The sequence below is a fragment of the Colius striatus genome, chromosome 22 (genome assembly GCF_028858725.1).
Source record: "Colius striatus isolate bColStr4 chromosome 22, bColStr4.1.hap1, whole genome shotgun sequence".
In the NCBI taxonomy this organism is placed as follows: Eukaryota; Metazoa; Chordata; class Aves; order Coliiformes; family Coliidae; genus Colius; species Colius striatus.
Window position 1 is genome coordinate 709931 of NC_084780.1, and position 23802 is coordinate 733732.

Here is a 23802-nt window from a genome sequence, read left to right on the forward strand (position 1 = left end):
TCTTAAGGTATACCACTGAGTATGGGAGCTACAAGAAAGCAGGAAGGCAGACCCCAGCTACAGTAGTAAGTAGGTCCCCATGCAGTCTATGAGCCAGCACGGTGTCACATTTGCAGCTGCTTTCCTGTGGGAGCTATCTTCAATACCACACTTTTTCTGTTCAGCTCCCATTGAAAAAACTACATTTTGTCTCTTAAGGTATACAACTGAGTATGGGAGCTACAAGAAAGCAGGAAGATAGATCACAGCTACAGTAGTAAGTAGGTCCCCATGCAGTCTATGAGCCAGCACGGTGTCACATTTGCAGCTGCTTTCCTGTGGGAGCTATCTTCAATACCACACTTTTTCTGTTCACCTCCCATTGAAAGAATACATTTGTCAGTTAAGGTATAACGCTGAGTATGGGAGCTACAAGAAAGCAGGAAGGCAGATCCCAGCTACAGTAGTAAGTAGGACCCCATGCAGTCTATCAGCCAGCACGGTGTCACATTTGCAGCTGCTTTCCTGTGGGAGCTATCTTCAATATCACACTTTTTCTTCTCAGCTCCCATTGAAAAAACTACATTTTGTCAGTTAAGGTATACCGCTGAGTATGGGAGCTACAAGAAAGCAGGAAGGCAGACCCCAGCTACAGTAGTAAGTAGGTCCCCATGCAGTCTAGCAGCCAGCACGGTGTCACATTTGCAGCTGCTTTCCTGTGGGAGCTATCTTCAATACCACACTTTTTCTGTTCAGCTCCCATTGAAAAAACTACATTTTGTCTCTTAAGGTATACAACTGAGTATGGGAGCTACAAGAAAGCAGGAAGATAGATCACAGCTACAGTAGTAAGTAGGTCCCCATGCAGTCTATGAGCCAGCACGGTGTCACATTTGCAGCTGCTTTCCTGTGGGAGCTATCTTCAATACCACACTTTTTCTGTTCACCTCCCATTGAAAGAATACATTTGTCAGTTAAGGTATAACGCTGAGTATGGGAGCTACAAGAAAGCAGGAAGGCAGATCCCAGCTACAGTAGTAAGTAGGTCCCCATGCAGTCTAGCAGCCAGCACGGTGTCACATTTGCAGCTGCTTTCCTGTGGGAGCTATCTTCAATATCACACTTTTTCTGTTCAGCTCCCTTTGAAAAAACTACGTTTTGTCTCTTAAGGTATACTGCTGAGTATGGGAGCTACAAGAAAGCAGGAAGGAAGACCCCAGCTACAGTAGTAAGTAGGTCCCCATGCAGTCTATCAGCCAGCACGGTGTCACATTTGCAGCTGCTTTCCTGTGGGAGCTATCTTCAATACCACACTTTTTCAGTTCACCTCCCATTGAATAAACTACATTTTGACTCTTAAGGTATACCACTGAGTACGGGAGCTACAAGAAAGCAGGAAGGCAGACCCCAGCTACAGTAGTAAGTAGGTCCCCATGCAGTCTATCAGCCAGCACGGTGTCACATTTGCAGCTGCTTTCCTGTGGGAGCTATCTTCAATATCACACTTTTTCTTCTCAGCTCCCATTGAAAAAACTACATTTTGTCAGTTAAGGTATACCGCTGAGTATGGGAGCTACAAGAAAGCAGGAAGGCAGACCCCAGCTACAGTAGTAAGTAGGTCCCCATGCAGTCTAGCAGCCAGCACGGTGTCACATTTGCAGCTGCTTTCCTGTGGGAGCTATCTTCAATACCACACTTTTTCTTTTCAGCTCCCATTGAAAAAACTACATTTTGTCTCTTAAGGTATACAACTGAGTATGGGAGCTACAAGAAAGCAGGAAGATAGATCCCAGCTACAGTAGTAAGTAGGTCCCCATGCAGTCTATCAGCCAGCACGGTGTCACATTTGCAGCTGCTTTCCTGTGGGATCTATCTTCAATACCACACTTTTTCTGTTCACCTCCCATTGAATAAACTACATTTTGACTCTTAAGGTATACAACTACGTATGGGAGCTACAAGAAAGCAGGAAGATAGATCCCAGCTACAGTAGTAAGTAGGTCCCCATGCAGTCTATCAGCCAGCACGGTGTCACATTTGCAGCTGCTTTCCTGTGGGAGCTATCTTCAATACCACACTTTTTCTGTTCAGCTCCCATTGAAAAAACTACATTTTGTCAGTTAAGGTATACCGCTGTGTATGGGATCTACAAGAAAGCAGGAAGGCAGACCCCAGCTACAGTAGTAAGTAGGTCCCCATGCAGTCTATCAGCCAGCACGGTGTCACATTTGCAGCTGCTTTCCTGTGGGAGCTATCTTCAATACCACACTTTTTCTGTTCACCTCCCATTGAAAGAATACATTTGTCAGTTAAGGTATAACGCTGAGTATGGGAGCTACAAGAAAGCAGGAAGGCAGATCCCAGCTACAGTAGTAAGTAGGTCCCCATGCAGTCTATCAGCCAGCACGGTGTCACATTTGCAGCTGCTTTCCTCTGGGAGCTATCTTCAATACCACACTTTTTCTGTTCAGCTCCCATTGAAAAAACTACATTTTGTCAGTTAAGGTATACCGCTGTGTATGGGATCTACAAGAAAGCAGGAAGGCAGACCCCAGCTACAGTAGTAAGTAGGTCCCCATGCAGTCTAGCAGCCAGCACGGTGTCACATTTGCAGCTGCTTTCCTGTGGGAGCTATCTTCAATACCACACTTTTTCTGTTCAGCTCCCATTGAAAAAATACGTTTGTCTCTTAAGGTATACCACTGAGTATGGGAGCTACAAGAAAGCAGGAAGGCAGACCCCAGCTACAGTAGTAAGTAGGTCCCCATGCAGTCTATGAGCCAGCACGGTGTCACATTTGCAGCTGCTTTCCTGTGGGAGCTATCTTCAATACCACACTTTTTCTGTTCACCTCCCATTGAAAGAATACATTTGTCAGTTAAGGTATAACGCTGAGTATGGGAGCTACAAGAAAGCAGGAAGGCAGATCCCAGCTACAGTAGTAAGTAGGTCCCCATGCAGTCTAGCAGCCAGCACGGTGTCACATTTGCAGCTGCTTTCCTGTGGGAGCTATCTTCAATATCACACTTTTTTTGTTCAGCTCCCTTTGAAAAAACTACGTTTTGTCTCTTAAGGTATACTGCTGAGTATGGGAGCTACAAGAAAGCAGGAAGGAAGACCCCAGCTACAGTAGTAAGTAGGTCCCCATGCAGTCTATCAGCCAGCACGGTGTCACATTTGCAGCTGCTTTCCTGTGGGAGCTATCTTCAATACCACACTTTTTCAGTTCACCTCCCATTGAATAAACTACATTTTGACTCTTAAGGTATACCACTGAGTACGGGAGCTACAAGAAAGCAGGAAGGCAGACCCCAGCTACAGTAGTAAGTAGGTCCCCATGCAGTCTATCAGCCAGCACGGTGTCACATTTGCAGCTGCTTTCCTGTGGGAGCTATCTTCAATATCACACTTTTTCTTCTCAGCTCCCATTGAAAAAACTACATTTTGTCAGTTAAGGTATACCGCTGAGTATGGGAGCTACAAGAAAGCAGGAAGGCAGACCCCAGCTACAGTAGTAAGTAGGTCCCCATGCAGTCTAGCAGCCAGCACGGTGTCACATTTGCAGCTGCTTTCCTGTGGGAGCTATCTTCAATACCACACTTTTTCTGTTCACCTCCCATTGAATAAACTACATTTTGACTCTTAAGGTATACAACTACGTATGGGAGCTACAAGAAAGCAGGAAGATAGATCGCAGCTACAGTAGTAAGTAGGTCCCCATGCAGTCTATCAGCCAGCACGGTGTCACATTTGCAGCTGCTTTCCTGTGGGAGCTATCTTCAATACCACACTTTTTCTGTTCAGCTCCCATTGAAAAAACTACATTTTGTCAGTTAAGGTATACCGCTGTGTATGGGATCTACAAGAAAGCAGGAAGGCAGACCCCAGCTACAGTAGTAAGTAGGTCCCCATGCAGTCTAGCAGCCAGCACGGTGTCACATTTGCAGCTGCTTTCCTGTGGGAGCTATCTTCAATACCACACTTTTTCTGTTCACCTCCCATTGAAAGAATACATTTGTCAGTTAAGGTATAACGCTGAGTATGGGAGCTACAAGAAAGCAGGAAGGCAGATCCCAGCTACAGTAGTAAGTAGGTCCCCATGCAGTCTATCAGCCAGCACGGTGTCACATTTGCAGCTGCTTTCCTGTGGGAGCTATCTTCAATACCACACTTTTTCTGTTCAGATCCCATTGAAAAAACTACATTTTGTCAGTTAAGGTATACCGCTGTGTATGGGATCTACAAGAAAGCAGGAAGGCAGACCCCAGCTACAGTAGTAAGTAGGTCCCCATGCAGTCTATCAGCCAGCACGGTGTCACATTTGCAGCTGCTTTCCTGTGGGAGCTATCTTCAATACCACACTTTTTCTGTTCAGCTCCCATTGAAAAAATACGTTTGTCTCTTAAGGTATACCACTGAGTATGGGAGCTACAAGAAAGCAGGAAGGCAGACCCCAGCTACAGTAGTAAGTAGGTCCCCATGCAGTCTATGAGCCAGCACGGTGTCACATTTGCAGCTGCTTTCCTGTGGGAGCTATCTTCAATACCACACTTTTTCTGTTCACCTCCCATTGAAAGAATACATTTGTCAGTTAAGGTATAACGCTGAGTATGGGAGCTACAAGAAAGCAGGAAGGCAGACCCCAGCTACAGTAGTAAGTAGGTCCCCATGCAGTCTAGCAGCCAGCACGGTGTCACATTTGCAGCTGCTTTCCTGTGGGAGCTATCTTCAATATCACACTTTTTCTGTTCAGCTCCCTTTGAAAAAACTACGTTTTGTCTCTTAAGGTATACTGCTGAGTATGGGAGCTACAAGAAAGCAGGAAGGAAGACCCCAGCTACAGTAGTAAGTAGGTCCCCATGCAGTCTATCAGCCAGCACGGTGTCACATTTGCAGCTGCTTTCCTGTGGGAGCTATCTTCAATACCACACTTTTTCAGTTCACCTCCCATTGAATAAACTACATTTTGACTCTTAAGGTATACCACTGAGTACGGGAGCTACAAGAAAGCAGGAAGGCAGACCCCAGCTACAGTAGTAAGTAGGTCCCCATGCAGTCTATCAGCCAGCACGGTGTCACATTTGCAGCTGCTTTCCTGTGGGAGCTATCTTCAATATCACACTTTTTCTTCTCAGCTCCCATTGAAAAAACTACATTTTGTCAGTTAAGGTATACCGCTGAGTATGGGAGCTACAAGAAAGCAGGAAGATAGATCCTAGCTACAGTAGTAAGTAGGTCCCCATGCAGTCTAGCAGCCAGCACGGTGTCACATTTGCAGCTGCTTTCCTGTGGGAGCTATCTTCAATACCACACTTTTTCTGTTCACCTCCCATTGAAAGAATACATTTGTCAGTTAAGGTATAACGCTGAGTATGGGAGCTACAAGAAAGCAGGAAGGCAGATCCCAGCTACAGTAGTAAGTAGGTCCCCATGCAGTCTATCAGCCAGCACGGTGTCACATTTGCAGCTGCTTTCCTGTGGGAGCTATCTTCAATACCACACTTTTTCTGTTCAGCTCCCATTGAAAAAACTACATTTTGTCAGTTAAGGTATACCGCTGTGTATGGGATCTACAAGAAAGCAGGAAGGCAGACCCCAGCTACAGTAGTAAGTAGGTCCCCATGCAGTCTAGCAGCCAGCACGGTGTCACATTTGCAGCTGCTTTCCTGTGGGAGCTATCTTCAATACCACACTTTTTCTGTTCAGCTCCCATTGAAAAAATACGTTTGTCTCTTAAGGTATACCACTGAGTATGGGAGCTACAAGAAAGCAGGAAGGCAGACCCCAGCTACAGTAGTAAGTAGGTCCCCATGCAGTCTATGAGCCAGCACGGTGTCACATTTGCAGCTGCTTTCCTGTGGGAGCTATCTTCAATACCACACTTTTTCTGTTCACCTCCCATTGAAAGAATACATTTGTCAGTTAAGGTATAACGCTGAGTATGGGAGCTACAAGAAAGCAGGAAGGCAGATCCCAGCTACAGTAGTAAGTAGGTCCCCATGCAGTCTAGCAGCCAGCACGGTGTCACATTTGCAGCTGCTTTCCTGTGGGAGCTATCTTCAATATCACACTTTTTTTGTTCAGCTCCCTTTGAAAAAACTACGTTTTGTCTCTTAAGGTATACTGCTGAGTATGGGAGCTACAAGAAAGCAGGAAGGAAGACCCCAGCTACAGTAGTAAGTAGGTCCCCATGCAGTCTATCAGCCAGCACGGTGTCACATTTGCAGCTGCTTTCCTGTGGGAGCTATCTTCAATACCACACTTTTTCAGTTCACCTCCCATTGAATAAACTACATTTTGACTCTTAAGGTATACCACTGAGTACGGGAGCTACAAGAAAGCAGGAAGGCAGACCCCAGCTACAGTAGTAAGTAGGTCCCCATGCAGTCTATCAGCCAGCACGGTGTCACATTTGCAGCTGCTTTCCTGTGGGAGCTATCTTCAATATCACACTTTTTCTTCTCAGCTCCCATTGAAAAAACTACATTTTGTCAGTTAAGGTATACCGCTGAGTATGGGAGCTACAAGAAAGCAGGAAGGCAGACCCCAGCTACAGTAGTAAGTAGGTCCCCATGCAGTCTAGCAGCCAGCACGGTGTCACATTTGCAGCTGCTTTCCTGTGGGAGCTATCTTCAATACCACACTTTTTCTGTTCACCTCCCATTGAATAAACTACATTTTGACTCTTAAGGTATACAACTACGTATGGGAGCTACAAGAAAGCAGGAAGATAGATCCCAGCTACAGTAGTAAGTAGGTCCCCATGCAGTCTATCAGCCAGCACGGTGTCACATTTGCAGCTGCTTTCCTGTGGGAGCTATCTTCAATACCACACTTTTTCTGTTCAGCTCCCATTGAAAAAACTACATTTTGTCAGTTAAGGTATACCGCTGTGTATGGGATCTACAAGAAAGCAGGAAGGCAGACCCCAGCTACAGTAGTAAGTAGGTCCCCATGCAGTCTAGCAGCCAGCACGGTGTCACATTTGCAGCTGCTTTCCTGTGGGAGCTATCTTCAATACCACACTTTTTCTGTTCACCTCCCATTGAAAGAATACATTTGTCAGTTAAGGTATAACGCTGAGTATGGGAGCTACAAGAAAGCAGGAAGGCAGATCCCAGCTACAGTAGTAAGTAGGTCCCCATGCAGTCTATCAGCCAGCACGGTGTCACATTTGCAGCTGCTTTCCTGTGGGAGCTATCTTCAATACCACACTTTTTCTGTTCAGATCCCATTGAAAAAACTACATTTTGTCAGTTAAGGTATACCGCTGTGTATGGGATCTACAAGAAAGCAGGAAGGCAGACCCCAGCTACAGTAGTAAGTAGGTCCCCATGCAGTCTAGCAGCCAGCACGGTGTCACATTTGCAGCTGCTTTCCTGTGGGAGCTATCTTCAATACCACACTTTTTCTGTTCAGCTCCCATTGAAAAAATACGTTTGTCTCTTAAGGTATACCACTGAGTATGGGAGCTACAAGAAAGCAGGAAGGCAGACCCCAGCTACAGTAGTAAGTAGGTCCCCATGCAGTCTATGAGCCAGCACGGTGTCACATTTGCAGCTGCTTTCCTGTGGGAGCTATCTTCAATACCACACTTTTTCTGTTCACCTCCCATTGAAAGAATACATTTTGTCATTTGTCATTGAAAGAATACATTTGTATAACGCTGAGTATGGGAGCTACAAGAAAGCAGGAAGATAGATCCCAGCTACAGTAGTAAGTAGGTCCCCATGCAGTCTAGCAGCCAGCACGGTGTCACATTTGCAGCTGCTTTCCTGTGGGAGCTATCTTCAATATCACACTTTTTCTGTTCAGCTCCCTTTGAAAAAACTACGTTTTGTCTCTTAAGGTATACTGCTGAGTATGGGAGCTACAAGAAAGCAGGAAGGAAGACCCCAGCTACAGTAGTAAGTAGGTCCCCATGCAGTCTATCAGCCAGCACGGTGTCACATTTGCAGCTGCTTTCCTGTGGGAGCTATCTTCAATACCACACTTTTTCAGTTCACCTCCCATTGAATAAACTACATTTTGACTCTTAAGGTATACCACTGAGTACGGGAGCTACAAGAAAGCAGGAAGGCAGACCCCAGCTACAGTAGTAAGTAGGTCCCCATGCAGTCTATCAGCCAGCACGGTGTCACATTTGCAGCTGCTTTCCTGTGGGAGCTATCTTCAATATCACACTTTTTCTTCTCAGCTCCCATTGAAAAAACTACATTTTGTCAGTTAAGGTATACCGCTGAGTATGGGAGCTACAAGAAAGCAGGAAGATAGATCCTAGCTACAGTAGTAAGTAGGTCCCCATGCAGTCTAGCAGCCAGCACGGTGTCACATTTGCAGCTGCTTTCCTGTGGGAGCTATCTTCAATACCACACTTTTTCTTTTCAGCTCCCATTGAAAAAACTACATTTTGTCTCTTAAGGTATACAACTGAGTATGGGAGCTACAAGAAAGCAGGAAGATAGATCCCAGCTACAGTAGTAAGTAGGTCCCCATGCAGTCTATCAGCCAGCACGGTGTCACATTTGCAGCTGCTTTCCTGTGGGATCTATCTTCAATACCACACTTTTTCTGTTCACCTCCCATTGAATAAACTACATTTTGACTCTTAAGGTATACAACTACGTATGGGAGCTACAAGAAAGCAGGAAGATAGATCCCAGCTACAGTAGTAAGTAGGTCCCCATGCAGTCTATCAGCCAGCACGGTGTCACATTTGCAGCTGCTTTCCTGTGGGATCTATCTTCAATACCACACTTTTTCTGTTCACCTCCCATTGAATAAACTACATTTTGACTCTTAAGGTATACAACTACGTATGGGAGCTACAAGAAAGCAGGAAGATAGATCCCAGCTACAGTAGTAAGTAGGTCCCCATGCAGTCTATCAGCCAGCACGGTGTCACATTTGCAGCTGCTTTCCTGTGGGAGCTATCTTCAATACCACACTTTTTCTGTTCAGCTCCCATTGAAAAAACTACATTTTGTCAGTTAAGGTATACCGCTGTGTATGGGATCTACAAGAAAGCAGGAAGGCAGACCCCAGCTACAGTAGTAAGTAGGTCCCCATGCAGTCTAGCAGCCAGCACGGTGTCACATTTGCAGCTGCTTTCCTGTGGGAGCTATCTTCAATACCACACTTTTTCTGTTCACCTCCCATTGAAAGAATACATTTGTCAGTTAAGGTATAACGCTGAGTATGGGAGCTACAAGAAAGCAGGAAGGCAGATCCCAGCTACAGTAGTAAGTAGGTCCCCATGCAGTCTATCAGCCAGCACGGTGTCACATTTGCAGCTGCTTTCCTGTGGGAGCTATCTTCAATACCACACTTTTTCTGTTCAGCTCCCATTGAAAAAACTACATTTTGTCAGTTAAGGTATACCACTGAGTATGGGAGCTACAAGAAAGCAGGAAGGCAGACCCCAGCTACAGTAGTAAGTAGGTCCCCATGCAGTCTATGAGCCAGCACGGTGTCACATTTGCAGCTGCTTTCCTGTGGGAGCTATCTTCAATACCACACTTTTTCTGTTCAGCTCCCATTGAAAAAATACGTTTGTCTCTTAAGGTATACCACTGAGTATGGGAGCTACAAGAAAGCAGGAAGGCAGACCCCAGCTACAGTAGTAAGTAGGTCCCCATGCAGTCTATGAGCCAGCACGGTGTCACATTTGCAGCTGCTTTCCTGTGGGAGCTATCTTCAATACCACACTTTTTCTGTTCACCTCCCATTGAAAGAATACATTTGTCAGTTAAGGTATAACGCTGAGTATGGGAGCTACAAGAAAGCAGGAAGGCAGATCCCAGCTACAGTAGTAAGTAGGTCCCCATGCAGTCTAGCAGCCAGCACGGTGTCACATTTGCAGCTGCTTTCCTGTGGGAGCTATCTTCAATATCACACTTTTTCTGTTCAGCTCCCTTTGAAAAAACTACGTTTTGTCTCTTAAGGTATACTGCTGAGTATGGGAGCTACAAGAAAGCAGGAAGGAAGACCCCAGCTACAGTAGTAAGTAGGTCCCCATGCAGTCTATCAGCCAGCACGGTGTCACATTTGCAGCTGCTTTCCTGTGGGAGCTATCTTCAATACCACACTTTTTCAGTTCACCTCCCATTGAATAAACTACATTTTGACTCTTAAGGTATACCACTGAGTACGGGAGCTACAAGAAAGCAGGAAGGCAGACCCCAGCTACAGTAGTAAGTAGGTCCCCATGCAGTCTATCAGCCAGCACGGTGTCACATTTGCAGCTGCTTTCCTGTGGGAGCTATCTTCAATATCACACTTTTTCTTCTCAGCTCCCATTGAAAAAACTACATTTTGTCAGTTAAGGTATACCGCTGAGTATGGGAGCTACAAGAAAGCAGGAAGGCAGACCCCAGCTACAGTAGTAAGTAGGTCCCCATGCAGTCTAGCAGCCAGCACGGTGTCACATTTGCAGCTGCTTTCCTGTGGGAGCTATCTTCAATACCACACTTTTTCTTTTCAGCTCCCATTGAAAAAACTACATTTTGTCTCTTAAGGTATACAACTGAGTATGGGAGCTACAAGAAAGCAGGAAGATAGATCCCAGCTACAGTAGTAAGTAGGTCCCCATGCAGTCTAGCAGCCAGCACGGTGTCACATTTGCAGCTGCTTTCCTGTGGGATCTATCTTCAATACCATACTTTTTCTGTTCACCTCCCATTGAATAAACTACATTTTGACTCTTAAGGTATACAACTACGTATGGGAGCTACAAGAAAGCAAGAAGATAGATCCCAGCTACAGTAGTAAGTAGGTCCCCATGCAGTCTAGCAGCCAGCACGGTGTCACATTTGCAGCTGCTTTCCTGTGGGATCTATCTTCAATACCACACTTTTTCTGTTCACCTCCCATTGAATAAACTACATTTTGACTCTTAAGGTATACAACTACGTATGGGAGCTACAAGAAAGCAGGAAGATAGATCCCAGCTACAGTAGTAAGTAGGTCCCCATGCAGTCTATCAGCCAGCACGGTGTCACATTTGCAGCTGCTTTCCTGTGGGAGCTATCTTCAATACCACACTTTTTCTGTTCAGCTCCCATTGAAAAAACTACATTTTGTCAGTTAAGGTATACCGCTGTGTATGGGATCTACAAGAAAGCAGGAAGGCAGACCCCAGCTACAGTAGTAAGTAGGTCCCCATGCAGTCTAGCAGCCAGCACGGTGTCACATTTGCAGCTGCTTTCCTGTGGGAGCTATCTTCAATACCACACTTTTTCTGTTCACCTCCCATTGAAAGAATACATTTGTCAGTTAAGGTATAACGCTGAGTATGGGAGCTACAAGAAAGCAGGAAGGCAGATCCCAGCTACAGTAGTAAGTAGGTCCCCATGCAGTCTAGCAGCCAGCACGGTGTCACATTTGCAGCTGCTTTCCTGTGGGAGCTATCTTCAATACCACACTTTTTCTGTTCAGCTCCCATTGAAAAAACTACATTTTGTCAGTTAAGGTATACCGCTGTGTATGGGATCTACAAGAAAGCAGGAAGGCAGACCCCAGCTACAGTAGTAAGTAGGTCCCCATGCAGTCTAGCAGTCAGCACGGTGTCACATTTGCAGCTGCTTTCCTGTGGGAGCTATCTTCAATACCACACTTTTTCTGTTCAGCTCCCATTGAAAGAATACTTTTGTCAGTTAAGGTATACCACTGAGTATGGGATCTCCAAGAAAGCAGGAAGGCAGACCCCAGCTACAGTAGTAAGTAGGTCCCCATGCAGTCTAGCAGCCAGCACGGTGTCACATTTGCAGCTGCTTTCCTGTGGGAGCTATCTTCAATACCACACTTTTTCTGTTCAGCTCCCATTGAAAAAACTACATTTTGTCTCTTAAGGTATACAACTGAGTATGGGAGCTACAAGAAAGCAGGAAGATAGATCACAGCTACAGTAGTAAGTAGGTCCCCATGCAGTCTATGAGCCAGCACGGTGTCACATTTGCAGCTGCTTTCCTGTGGGAGCTATCTTCAATACCACACTTTTTCTGTTCACCTCCCATTGAATAAACTACATTTTGACTCTTAAGGTATACCACTGAGTACGGGAGCTACAAGAAAGCAGGAAGGCAGACCCCACCTACAGTAGTAAGTAGGTCCCCATGCAGTCTAGCAGCCAGCACGGTGTCACATTTGCAGATGCTTTCCTGTGGGAGCTATCTTCAATACCACACTTTTTCTGTTCAGCTCCCATTGAAAAAATACATTTGTCTCTTAAGGTATACCACTGAGTACGGGAGCTACAAGAAAGCAGGAAGGCAGACCCCACCTACAGTAGTAAGTAGGTCCCCATGCAGTCTATGAGCCAGGACGGTGTCACATTTGCAGCTGCTTTCCTGTGGGAGCTATCTTCAATACCACACTTTTTCTTCTCAGCTCCCATTGAAAAAACTACATTTTGTCAGTTAAGGTATACGGCTGAGTATGGGAGCTACAAGAAAACAGGAAGGCAGACCCCAGCTACAGTAGTAAGTAGGTCCCCATGCAGTCTAGCAGCCAGCACGGTGTCACATTTGCAGCTGCTTTCCTGTGGGAGCTATCTTCAATACCACACTTTTTCTGTTCAGCTCCCATTGAAAAAATACGTTTGTCTCTTAAGGTATACCACTGAGTATGGGAGCTACAAGAAAGCAGGAAGGCAGACCCCAGCTACAGTAGTAAGTAGGTCCCCATGCAGTCTATGAGCCAGGACGGTGTCACATTTGCAGCTGCTTTCCTGTGGGAGCTATCTTCAATACCACACTTTTTCTGTTCAGCTCCCATTGAAAAAATACATTTGTCTCTTAAGGTATACCACTGAGTACGGGAACTACAAGAAAGCAGGAAGGCAGACCCCAGCTACAGTAGTAAGTAGGTCCCCATGCAGTCTAGCAGCCAGCACGGTGTCACATTTGCAGCTGCTTTCCTGTGGGAGCTATCTTCAATACCACACTTTTTCTGTTCAGCTCCCATTGAATAAACTACATTTTGACTCTTAAGGTATACAACTACGTATGGGAGCTACAAGAAAGCAGGAAGATAGATCCCAGCTACAGTAGTAAGTAGGTCCCCATGCAGTCTATCAGCCAGCACGGTGTCACATTTGCAGCTGCTTTCCTGTGGGAGCTATCTTCAATACCACACTTTTTCTGTTCAGCTCCCATTGAAAAAACTACATTTTGTCAGTTAAGGTATACCGCTGTGTATGGGATCTACAAGAAAGCAGGAAGGCAGACCCCAGCTACAGTAGTAAGTAGGTCCCCATGCAGTCTAGCAGCCAGCACGGTGTCACATTTGCAGCTGCTTTCCTGTGGGAGCTATCTTCAATACCACACTTTTTCTGTTCAGCTCCCATTGAAAAAATACGTTTGTCTCTTAAGGTATACCACTGAGTATGGGAGCTACAAGAAAGCAGGAAGGCAGACCCCAGCTACAGTAGTAAGTAGGTCCCCATGCAGTCTATGAGCCAGCACGGTGTCACATTTGCAGCTGCTTTCCTGTGGGAGCTATCTTCAATACCACACTTTTTCTGTTCAGCTCCCATTGAAAAAATACATTTGTCAGTTAAGGTATAACGCTGAGTATGGGAGCTACAAGAAAGCAGGAAGGCAGATCCCAGCTACAGTAGTAAGTAGGTCCCCATGCAGTCTAGCAGCCAGCACGGTGTCACATTTGCAGCTGCTTTCCTGTGGGAGCTATCTTCAATACCACACTTTTTCTGTTCAGCTCCCATTGAAAAAATACATTTGTCAGTTAAGGTATAACGCTGAGTATGGGAGCTACAAGAAAGCAGGAAGGCAGATCCCAGCTACAGTAGTAAGTAGGTCCCCATGCAGTCTAGCAGCCAGCACGGTGTCACATTTGCAGCTGCTTTCCTGTGGGAGCTATCTTCAATACCACACTTTTTCTGTTCAGCTCCCATTGAAAGAATACATTTGTCAGTTAAGGTATACCGCTGAGTACGGGAGCTACAAGAAAGCAGGAAGGCAGACCCCAGCTACAGTAGTAAGTAGGTCCCCATGCAGTCTATCAGCCAGCACGGTGTCACATTTGCAGCTGCTTTCCTGTGGGAGCTATCTTCAATACCACACTTTTTCTGTTCAGCTCCCATTGAAAAAATACATTTGTCTCTTAAGGTATACCACTGAGTACGGGAACTACAAGAAAGCAGGAAGGCAGACCCCAGCTACAGTAGTAAGTAGGTCCCCATGCAGTCTATCAGCCAGCACGGTGTCACATTTGCAGCTGCTTTCCTGTGGGAGCTATCTTCAATATCACACTTTTTCTGTTCAGCTCCCTTTGAAAAAACTACGTTTTGTCTCTTAAGGTATACCGCTGAGTATGGGAGCTACAAGAAAGCAGGAAGATAGATCACAGCTACAGTAGTAAGTAGGTCCCCATGCAGTCTATCAGCCAGCACGGTGTCACATTTGCAGCTGCTTTCCTGTGGGAGCTATCTTCAATACCACACTTTTTCAGTTCACCTCCCATTGAATAAACTACATTTTGACTCTTAAGGTATACCACTGAGTACGGGAGCTACAAGAAAGCAGGAAGGCAGACCCCAGCTACAGTAGTAAGTACGTCTCCATGCAGTCTAGCAGCCAGCACGGTGTCACATTTGCAGCTGCTTTCCTGTGGGAGCTATCTTCAATATCACACTTTTTCTGTTCAGCTCCCTTTGAAAAAACTACATTTTGTCTCTTAAGGTATACCGTTGACTATGGGAGCTACAAGAAAGCAGGAAGGCAGACCCCAGCTGCTGTAGTAAGTAGGTCCCCATGCAGTCTATCAGCCAGCACGGTGTCACATTTGCAACTGCTTTCCTGTGGGAGCTATCTTCAATACCACACTTTTTCTGTTCAGCTCCCATTGAATAAACTACATTTTGTTAGTTAAGGTATACCACTGAGTATGGGATCTACAAGAAAGCAGGAAGGCAGATCCCAGCTACAGTAGTAAGTGGGTCCCCATGCAGTCTAGCAGCCAGCACGGTGTCACATTTGCAGCTGCTTTCCTGTGGGAGCTATCTTCAATACCACACTTTTTCTGTTCACCTCCCATTGAATAAACTACATTTTGTCTCTTAAGGTATACAACTGAGTATGGGAGCTACAAGAAAGCAGGAAGATAGATCACAGCTACAGTAGTAAGTAGGTCCCCATGCAGTCTATCAGCCAGCACGGTGTCACATTTGCAGCTGCTTTCCTGTGGGAGCTATCTTCAATACCACACTTTTTCAGTTCACCTCCCATTGAATAAACTACATTTTGACTCTTAAGGTATACCACTGAGTACGGGAGTTACAAGAAAGCAGGAAGGCAGACCCCAGCTACAGTAGTAAGTAGGTCCCCATGCAGTCTATCAGCCAGCACGGTGTCACATTTGCAGCTGCTTTCCTGTGGGAGCTATCTTCAATATCACACTTTTTCTGTTCAGCTCCCTTTGAAAAAACTACATTTAGTTTCTTAAGGTATACCGCTGATTATGGGAGCTACAAGAAAGCAGGAAGGCAGACCCCAGCTGCTGTAGTAAGTAGGTCCCCATGCAGTCTATCAGCCAGCACGGTGTCACATTTGCAACTGCTTTCCTGTGGGAGCTATCTTCAATACCACACTTTTTCTGTTCAGCTCCCATTGAAAAAACTACATTTTGTTAGTTAAGGTATACCACTGAGTATGGGATCTCCGAGAAAGGAGGAAGGCAGATCCCAGCTACAGTAGTAAGTAGGTCCCCATGCAGTCTAGCAGCCAGCACGGTGTCACATTTGCAGCTGCTTTCCTGTGGGAGCTATCTTCAATACCACACTTTTTCTGTTCAGCTCCCATTGAAAAAACTACATTTTGTCAGTTAAGGTATACCACTGAGTACGGGAGCTACAAGAAAGCAGGAAGGCAGACCCCAGCTACAGTAGTAAGTAGGTCCCCATGCAGTCTAGCAGCCAGCACGGTGTCACATTTGCAGCTGCTTTCCTGTGGGAGCTATCTTCAATACCACACTTTTTCTGTTCAGCTCCCATTGAAAGAATACATTTGTCAGTTAAGGTATACCACTGAGTATGGGAGCTACAAGAAAGCAGGAAGGCAGACCCCAGCTACAGTAGTAAGTAGGTCCCCATGCAGTCTAGCAGCCAGCACGGTGTCACATTTGCAGCTGCTTTCCTGTGGGAGCTATCTTCAATACCACACTTTTTCTGTTCAGCTCCCATTGAAAGAATACATTTGTCAGTTAAGGTATACCACTGAGTATGGGAGCTACAAGAAAGCAGGAAGGCAGACCCCAGCTACAGTAGTAAGTAGGTCCCCATGCAGTCTAGCAGCCAGCACGGTGTCACATTTGCAGCTGCTTTCCTGTGGGAGCTATCTTCAATACCACACTTTTTCTGTTCAGCTCCCATTGAAAGAGTACATTTGTCAGTTAAGGTATACCACTGAGTATGGGAGCTACAAGAAAGCAGGAAGGCAGACCCCAGCTACAGTAGTAAGTAGGTCCCCATGCAGTCTATCAGCCAGCACGGTTTCACATTTGCAGCTGCTTTCCTGTGGGAGCTATCTTCAATACCACACTTTATCAGCTCCCATTGAAAAAACTACATTTTGTCTCTTAAGGTATACAACTGAGTATGGGAGCTACAAGAAAGCAGGAAGATAGATCCCAGCTACAGTAGTAAGTAGGTCCCCATGCAGTCTATCAGCCAGCACGGTGTCACATTTGCAGCTGCTTTCCTGTGGGAGCTATCTTCAATACCACACTTTTTCAGTTCAGCTCCCATTGAAAAAATACATTTGTCTCTTAAGGTATACCACTGAGTACGGGAGCTACAAGAAAGCAGGAAGGAAGACCCCAGCTACAGTAGTAAGTAGGTCCCCATGCAGTCTATCAGCCAGCACGGTGTCACATTTGCAGCTGCTTTCCTGTGGGAGCTATCTTCAATACCACACTTTTTCTGTTCAGCTCCCATTGCAAGAATACTTTTGTCAGTTAAGGTATACCACTGAATATGGGAGCTACAAGAAAGCAGGAAGGCAGACCCCAGCTACAGTAGTAAGTAGGTCCCCATGCAGTCTAGCAGCCAGCACGGTGTCACATTTGCAGCTGCTTTCCTGTGGGAGCTATCTTCAATATCACACTTTTTCTTCTCAGCTCCCATTGAAAAAACGACATTTTGTCAGTTAAGGTATACCGCTGAGTATGGGAGCTACAAGAAAGCAGGAAGGCAGACCCCAGCTACAGTAGTAAGTAGGTCCCCATGCAGTCTAGCAGCCAGCACGGTGTCACATTTGCAGCTGCTTTCCTGTGGGAGCTATCTTCAATACCACACTTTTTCTTTTCAGCTCCCATTGAAAAAACTACATTTTGTCTCTTAAGGTATACAACTGAGTATGGGAGCTACAAGAAAGCAGGAAGATAGATCCCAGCTACAGTAGTAAGTAGGTCCCCATGCAGTCTATCAGCCAGCACGGTGTCACATTTGCAGCTGCTTTCCTGTGGGAGCTATCTTCAATACCACACTTTTTCTGTTCAGCTCCCATTGAAAAAACTACATTTTGTCAGTTAAGGTATACCGCTGTGTATGGGATCTACAAGAAAGCAGGAAGGCAGACCCCAGCTACAGTAGTAAGTAGGTCCCCATGCAGTCTAGCAGCCAGCACGGTGTCACATTTGCAGCTGCTTTCCTGTGGGAGCTATCTTCAATACCACACTTTTTCTGTTCAGCTCCCATTGAAAAAATACGTTTGTCTCTTAAGGTATACCACTGAGTATGGGAGCTACAAGAAAGCAGGAAGGCAGACCCCAGCTACAGTAGTAAGTAGGTCCCCATGCAGTCTATCAGCCAGCACGGTGTCACATTTGCAGCTGCTTTCCTGTGGGAGCTATCTTCAATACCACACTTTTTCTGTTCACCTCCCATTGAAAGAATACATTTGTCAGTTAAGGTATAACGCTGAGTATGGGAGCTACAAGAAAGCAGGAAGGCAGATCCCAGCTACAGTAGTAAGTAGGTCCCCATGCAGTCTATCAGCCAGCACGGTGTCACATTTGCAGCTGCTTTCCTGTGGGAGCTATCTTCAATACCACACTTTTTCAGTTCACCTCCCATTGAATAAACTACATTTTGACTCTTAAGGTATACCACTGAGTACGGGAGCTACAAGAAAGCAGGAAGGCAGACCCCAGCTACAGTAGTAAGTAGGTCCCCATGCAGTCTCTCAGCCAGCACGGTGTCACATTTGCAGCTGCTTTCCTGTGGGAGCTATCTTCAATATCACACTTTTTCTTCTCAGCTCCCATTGAAAAAACTACATTTTGTCAGTTAAGGTATACCGCTGAGTATGGGAGCTACAAGAAAGCAGGAAGGCAGACCCCAGCTACAGTAGTAAGTAGGTCCCCATGCAGTCTAGCAGCCAGCACGGTGTCACATTTGCAGCTGCTTTCCTGTGGGAGCTATCTTCAATACCACACTTTTTCTTTTCAGCTCCCATTGAAAAAACTACATTTTGTCTCTTAAGGTATACAACTGAGTATGGGAGCTACAAGAAAGCAGGAAGATAGATCCCAGCTACAGTAGTAAGTAGATCCCCATGCAGTCTATCAGCCAGCACGGTGTCACATTTGCAGCTGCTTTCCTGTGGGAGCTATCTTCAATACCACACTTTTTCTGTTCACCTCCCATTGAATAAACTACATTTTGACTCTTAAGGTATACAACTACGTATGGGAGCTACAAGAAAGCAGGAAGAGAGATCCCAGCTACAGTAGTAAGTAGGTCCCCATGCAGTCTATCAGCCAGCACGGTGTCACATTTGCAGCTGCTTTCCTGTGGGAGCTATCTTCAATACCACACTTTTTCTGTTCAGCTCCCATTGAAAAAACTACATTTTGTCAGTTAAGGTATACCGCTGTGTATGGGATCTACAAGAAAGCAGGAAGGCAGACCCCAGCTACAGTAGTAAGTAGGTCCCCATGCAGTCTAGCAGCCAGCACGGTGTCACATTTGCAGCTGCTTTCCTGTGGGAGCTATCTTCAATACCACACTTTTTCTGTTCAGCTCCCATTGAAAAAATACGTTTGTCTCTTAAGGTATACCACTGATTATGGGAGCTACAAGAAAGCAGGAAGGCAGACCCCAGCTACAGTAGTAAGTAGGTCCCCATGCAGTCTATGAGCCAGCACGGTGTCACATTTGCAGCTGCTTTCCTGTGGGAGCTATCTTCAATACCACACTTTTCCTGTTCACCTCCCATTGAAAGAATACATTTGTCAGTTAAGGTATACCGCTGAGTATGGGAGCTACAAGAAAGCAGGAAGGGAGACCCCAGCTACAGTAGTAAGTAGGTCCCCATGCAGTCTAGCAGCCAGCACGGTGTGACATTTGCAGCTGCTTTCCTGTGGGAGCTATCTTCAATACCACACTTTTTCTGTTCAGCTCCCATTGAAAAAACTACATTTTGTCTCTTAAGGTATACAACTGAGTATGGGAGCTACAAGAAAGCAGGAAGATAGATCACAGCTACAGTAGTAAGTAGGTCCCCATGCAGTCTATCAGCCAGCACGGTGTCACATTTGCAGCTGCTTTCCTGTGGGAGCTATCTTCAATACCACACTTTTTCAGTTCACCTCCCATTGAATAAACTACATTTTGACTCTTAAGGTATACCACTGAGTACGGGAGCTACAAGAAAGCAGGAAGGCAGACCCCAGCTACAGTAGTAAGTAGGTCCCCATGCAGTCTAGCAGCCAGCACGGTGTCACATTTGCAGCTGCTTTCCTGTGGGAGCTATCTTCAATACCACACTTTTTCTGTTCAGCTCCCATTGAAAAAATACGTTTGTCTCTTAAGGTATACCACTGAGTATGGGAGCTACAAGAAAGCAGGAAGGCAGACCCCAGCTACAGCAGTAAGTAGGTCCCCATGCAGTCTATCAGCCAGCACGGTGTCACATTTGCAGCTGCTTTCCTTTGGGAGCTATCTTCAATATCACACTTTTTCTGTTCAGCTCCCATTGAAAAAACTACATTTTGTCTCTTAAGGTATACAACTGAGTATGGGAGCTACAAGAAAGCAGGAAGATAGATCCCAACTACAGTAGTAAGTAGGTCCCCATGCAGTCTATCAGCCAGCACGGTGTCACATTTGCAGCTGCTTTCCTGTGGGAGCTATCTTCAATACCACACTTTTTCTGTTCAGCTCCCATTGAAAAAATACATTTGTCTCTTAAGGTATACCACTGAGTACAGGAGCTACAAGAAAGCAGGAAGGCAGACCCCACCTACAGTAGTAAGTAGGTCCCCATGCAGTCTATCAGCCAGCACGGTGTCACATTTGCAGCTGCTTTCCTGTGGGAGCTATCTTCAATACCACACTTTTTCTGTTCAGCTCCCATTGAAAAAACTACATTTTGTCAGTTAAGGTATACCGCTGTGTATGGGATCTACAAGAAAGCAGGAAGGCAGACCCCAGCTACAGTAGTAAGTAGGTCCCCATGCAGTCTAGCAGCCAGCACGGTGTCACATTTGCAGCTGCTTTCCTGTGGGAGCTATCTTCAATACCACACTTTTTCTGTTCAGCTCCCATTGAAAAAATACGTTTGTCTCTTAAGGTATACCACTGATTATGGGAGCTACAAGAAAGCAGGAAGGCAGACCCCAGCTACAGTAGTAAGTAGGTCCCCATGCAGTCTATGAGCCAGCACGGTGTCACATTTGCAGCTGCTTTCCTGTGGGAGCTATCTTCAATACCACACTTTTCCTGTTCACCTCCCATTGAAAGAATACATTTGTCAGTTAAGGTATACCGCTGAGTATGGGAGCTACAAGAAAGCAGGAAGGGAGACCCCAGCTACAGTAGTAAGTAGGTCCCCATGCAGTCTAGCAGCCAGCACGGTGTGACATTTGCAGCTGCTTTCCTGTGGGAGCTATCTTCAATACCACACTTTTTCTGTTCAGCTCCCATTGAAAAAACTACATTTTGTCTCTTAAGGTATACAACTGAGTATGGGAGCTACAAGAAAGCAGGAAGATAGATCACAGCTACAGTAGTAAGTAGGTCCCCATGCAGTCTATCAGCCAGCACGGTGTCACATTTGCAGCTGCTTTCCTGTGGGAGCTATCTTCAATACCACACTTTTTCAGTTCACCTCCCATTGAATAAACTACATTTTGACTCTTAAGGTATACCACTGAGTACGGGAGCTACAAGAAAGCAGGAAGGCAGACCCCAGCTACAGTAGTAAGTAGGTCCCCATGCAGTCTAGCAGCCAGCACGGTGTCACATTTGCAGCTGCTTTCCTGTGGGAGCTATCTTCAATACCACACTTTTTCTGTTCAGCTCCCATTGAAAAAATACGTTTGTCTCTTAAGGTATACCACTGAGTATGGGAGCTACAAGAAAGCAGGAAGGCAGACCCCAGCTACAGCAGTAAGTAGGTCCCCATGCAGTCTATCAGCCAGCACGGTGTCACATTTGCAGCTGCTTTCCTTTGGGAGCTATCTTCAATATCACACTTTTTCTGTTCAGCTCCCATTGAAAAAACTACATTTTGTCTCTTAAGGTATACAACTGAGTATGGGAGCTACAAGAAAGCAGGAAGATAGATCCCAACTACAGTAGTAAGTAGGTCCCCATGCAGTCTATCAGCCAGCACGGTGTCACATTTGCAGCTGCTTTCCTGTGGGAGCTATCTTCAATACCACACTTTTTCTGTTCAGCTCCCATTGAAAAAATACATTTGTCTCTTAAGGTATACCACTGAGTACAGGAGCTACAAGAAAGCAGGAAGGCAGACCCCACCTACAGTAGTAAGTAGGTCCCCATGCAGTCTAGCAGCCAGCACGGTGTCACATTTGCAGCTGCTTTCCTGTGGGAGCTATCTTCAATACCACACTTTTTCTTCTCAGCTCCCATTGAAAAAACTACATTTTGTCAGTTAAGGTATACGGCTGAGTATGGGAGCTACAAGAAAACAGGAAGGCAGACCCCAGCTACAGTAGTAAGTAGGTCCCCATGCAGTCTATGAGCCAGCACGGTGTCACATTTGCAGCTGCTTTCCTGTGGGAGCTATCTTCAATACCACACTTTTTCTGTTCAGCTCCCATTGAAAGAATACATTTGTCTCTTAAGGTATACCACTGAGTACGGGAACTACAAGAAAGCAGGAAGGCAGACCCCAGCTACAGTAGTAAGTAGGTCCCCATGCAGTCTAGCAGCCAGCACGGTGTCACATTTGCAGCTGCTTTCCTGTGGGAGCTATCTTCAATATCACACTTTTTCTGTTCAGCTCCCTTTGAAAAAACTACGTTTTGTCTCTTAAGGTATACTGCTGAGTATGGGAGCTACAAGAAAGCAGGAAGGAAGACCCCAGCTACAGTAGTAAGTAGGTCCCCATGCAGTCTATCAGCCAGCACGGTGTCACATTTGCAGCTGCTTTCCTGTGGGAGCTATCTTCAATACCACACTTTTTCTGTTCACCTCCCATTGAAAGAATACATTTGTCAGTTAAGGTATAACGCTGAGTATGGGAGCTACAAGAAAGCAGGAAGGCAGATCCCAGCTACAGTAGTAAGTAGGTCCCCATGCAGTCTAGCAGCCAGCACGGTGTCACATTTGCAGCTGCTTTCCTGTGGGAGCTATCTTCAATACCACACTTTTTCTGTTCAGCTCCCATTGAAAGAATACATTTGTCAGTTAAGGTATACCGCTGAGTACGGGAGCTACAAGAAAGCAGGAAGACAGACCCCAGCTACAGTAGTAAGTAGGTCCCCATGCAGTCTATCAGCCAGCACTGTGTCACATTTGCAGCTGCTTTCCTGTGGGAGCTATCTTCAATACCACACTTTTTCAGTTCACCTCCCATTGAATAAACTACATTTTGACTCTTAAGGTATACCACTGAGTACGGGAGCTACAAGAAAGCAGGAAGGCAGACCCCAGCTACAGTAGTAAGTAGGTCCCCATGCAGTCTATCAGCCAGCACGGTGTCACATTTGCAGCTGCTTTCCTGTGGGAGCTATCTTCAATATTACACTTTTTCTTCTCAGCTCCCATTGAAAAAACTACATTTTGTCAGTTAAGGTATACCGCTGTGTATGGGATCTACAAGAAAGCAGGAAGGCAGACCCCAGCTACAGTAGTAAGTAGGTCCCCATGCAGTCTAGCAGCCAGCACGGTGTCACATTTGCAGCTGCTTTCCTGTGGGAGCTATCTTCAATACCACACTTTTTCTGTTCACCTCCCATTGAAAGAATACATTTGTCAGTTAAGGTATACCGCTGAGTATGGGAGCTACAAGAAAGCAGGAAGGCAGACCCCAGCTACAGTAGTAAGTAGGTCCCCATGCAGTCTAGCAGCCAGCACGGTGTCACATTTGCAGCTGCTTTCCTGTGGGAGCTATCTTCAATACCACACTTTTTCTGTTCAGCTCCCATTGAAAAAACTACATTTTGTCTCTTAAGGTATACAACTGAGTATGGGAGCTACAAGAAAGCAGGAAGATAGATCACAGCTACAGTAGTAAGTAGGTCCCCATGCAGTCTATCAGCCAGCACGGTGTCACATTTGCAGCTGCTTTCCTGTGGGAGCTATCTTCAATACCACACTTTTTCAGTTCACCTCCCATTGAATAAACTACATTTTGACTCTTAAGGTATACCACTGAGTACGGGAGCTACAAGAAAGCAAGAAGGCAGACCCCAGCTACAGTAGTAAGTAGGTCCCCATGCAGTCTAGCAGCCAGCACGGTGTCACATTTGCAGCTGCTTTCCTGTGGGAGCTATCTTCAATACCACACTTTTTCTGTTCAGCTCCCATTGAAAAAATACGTTTGTCTCTTAAGG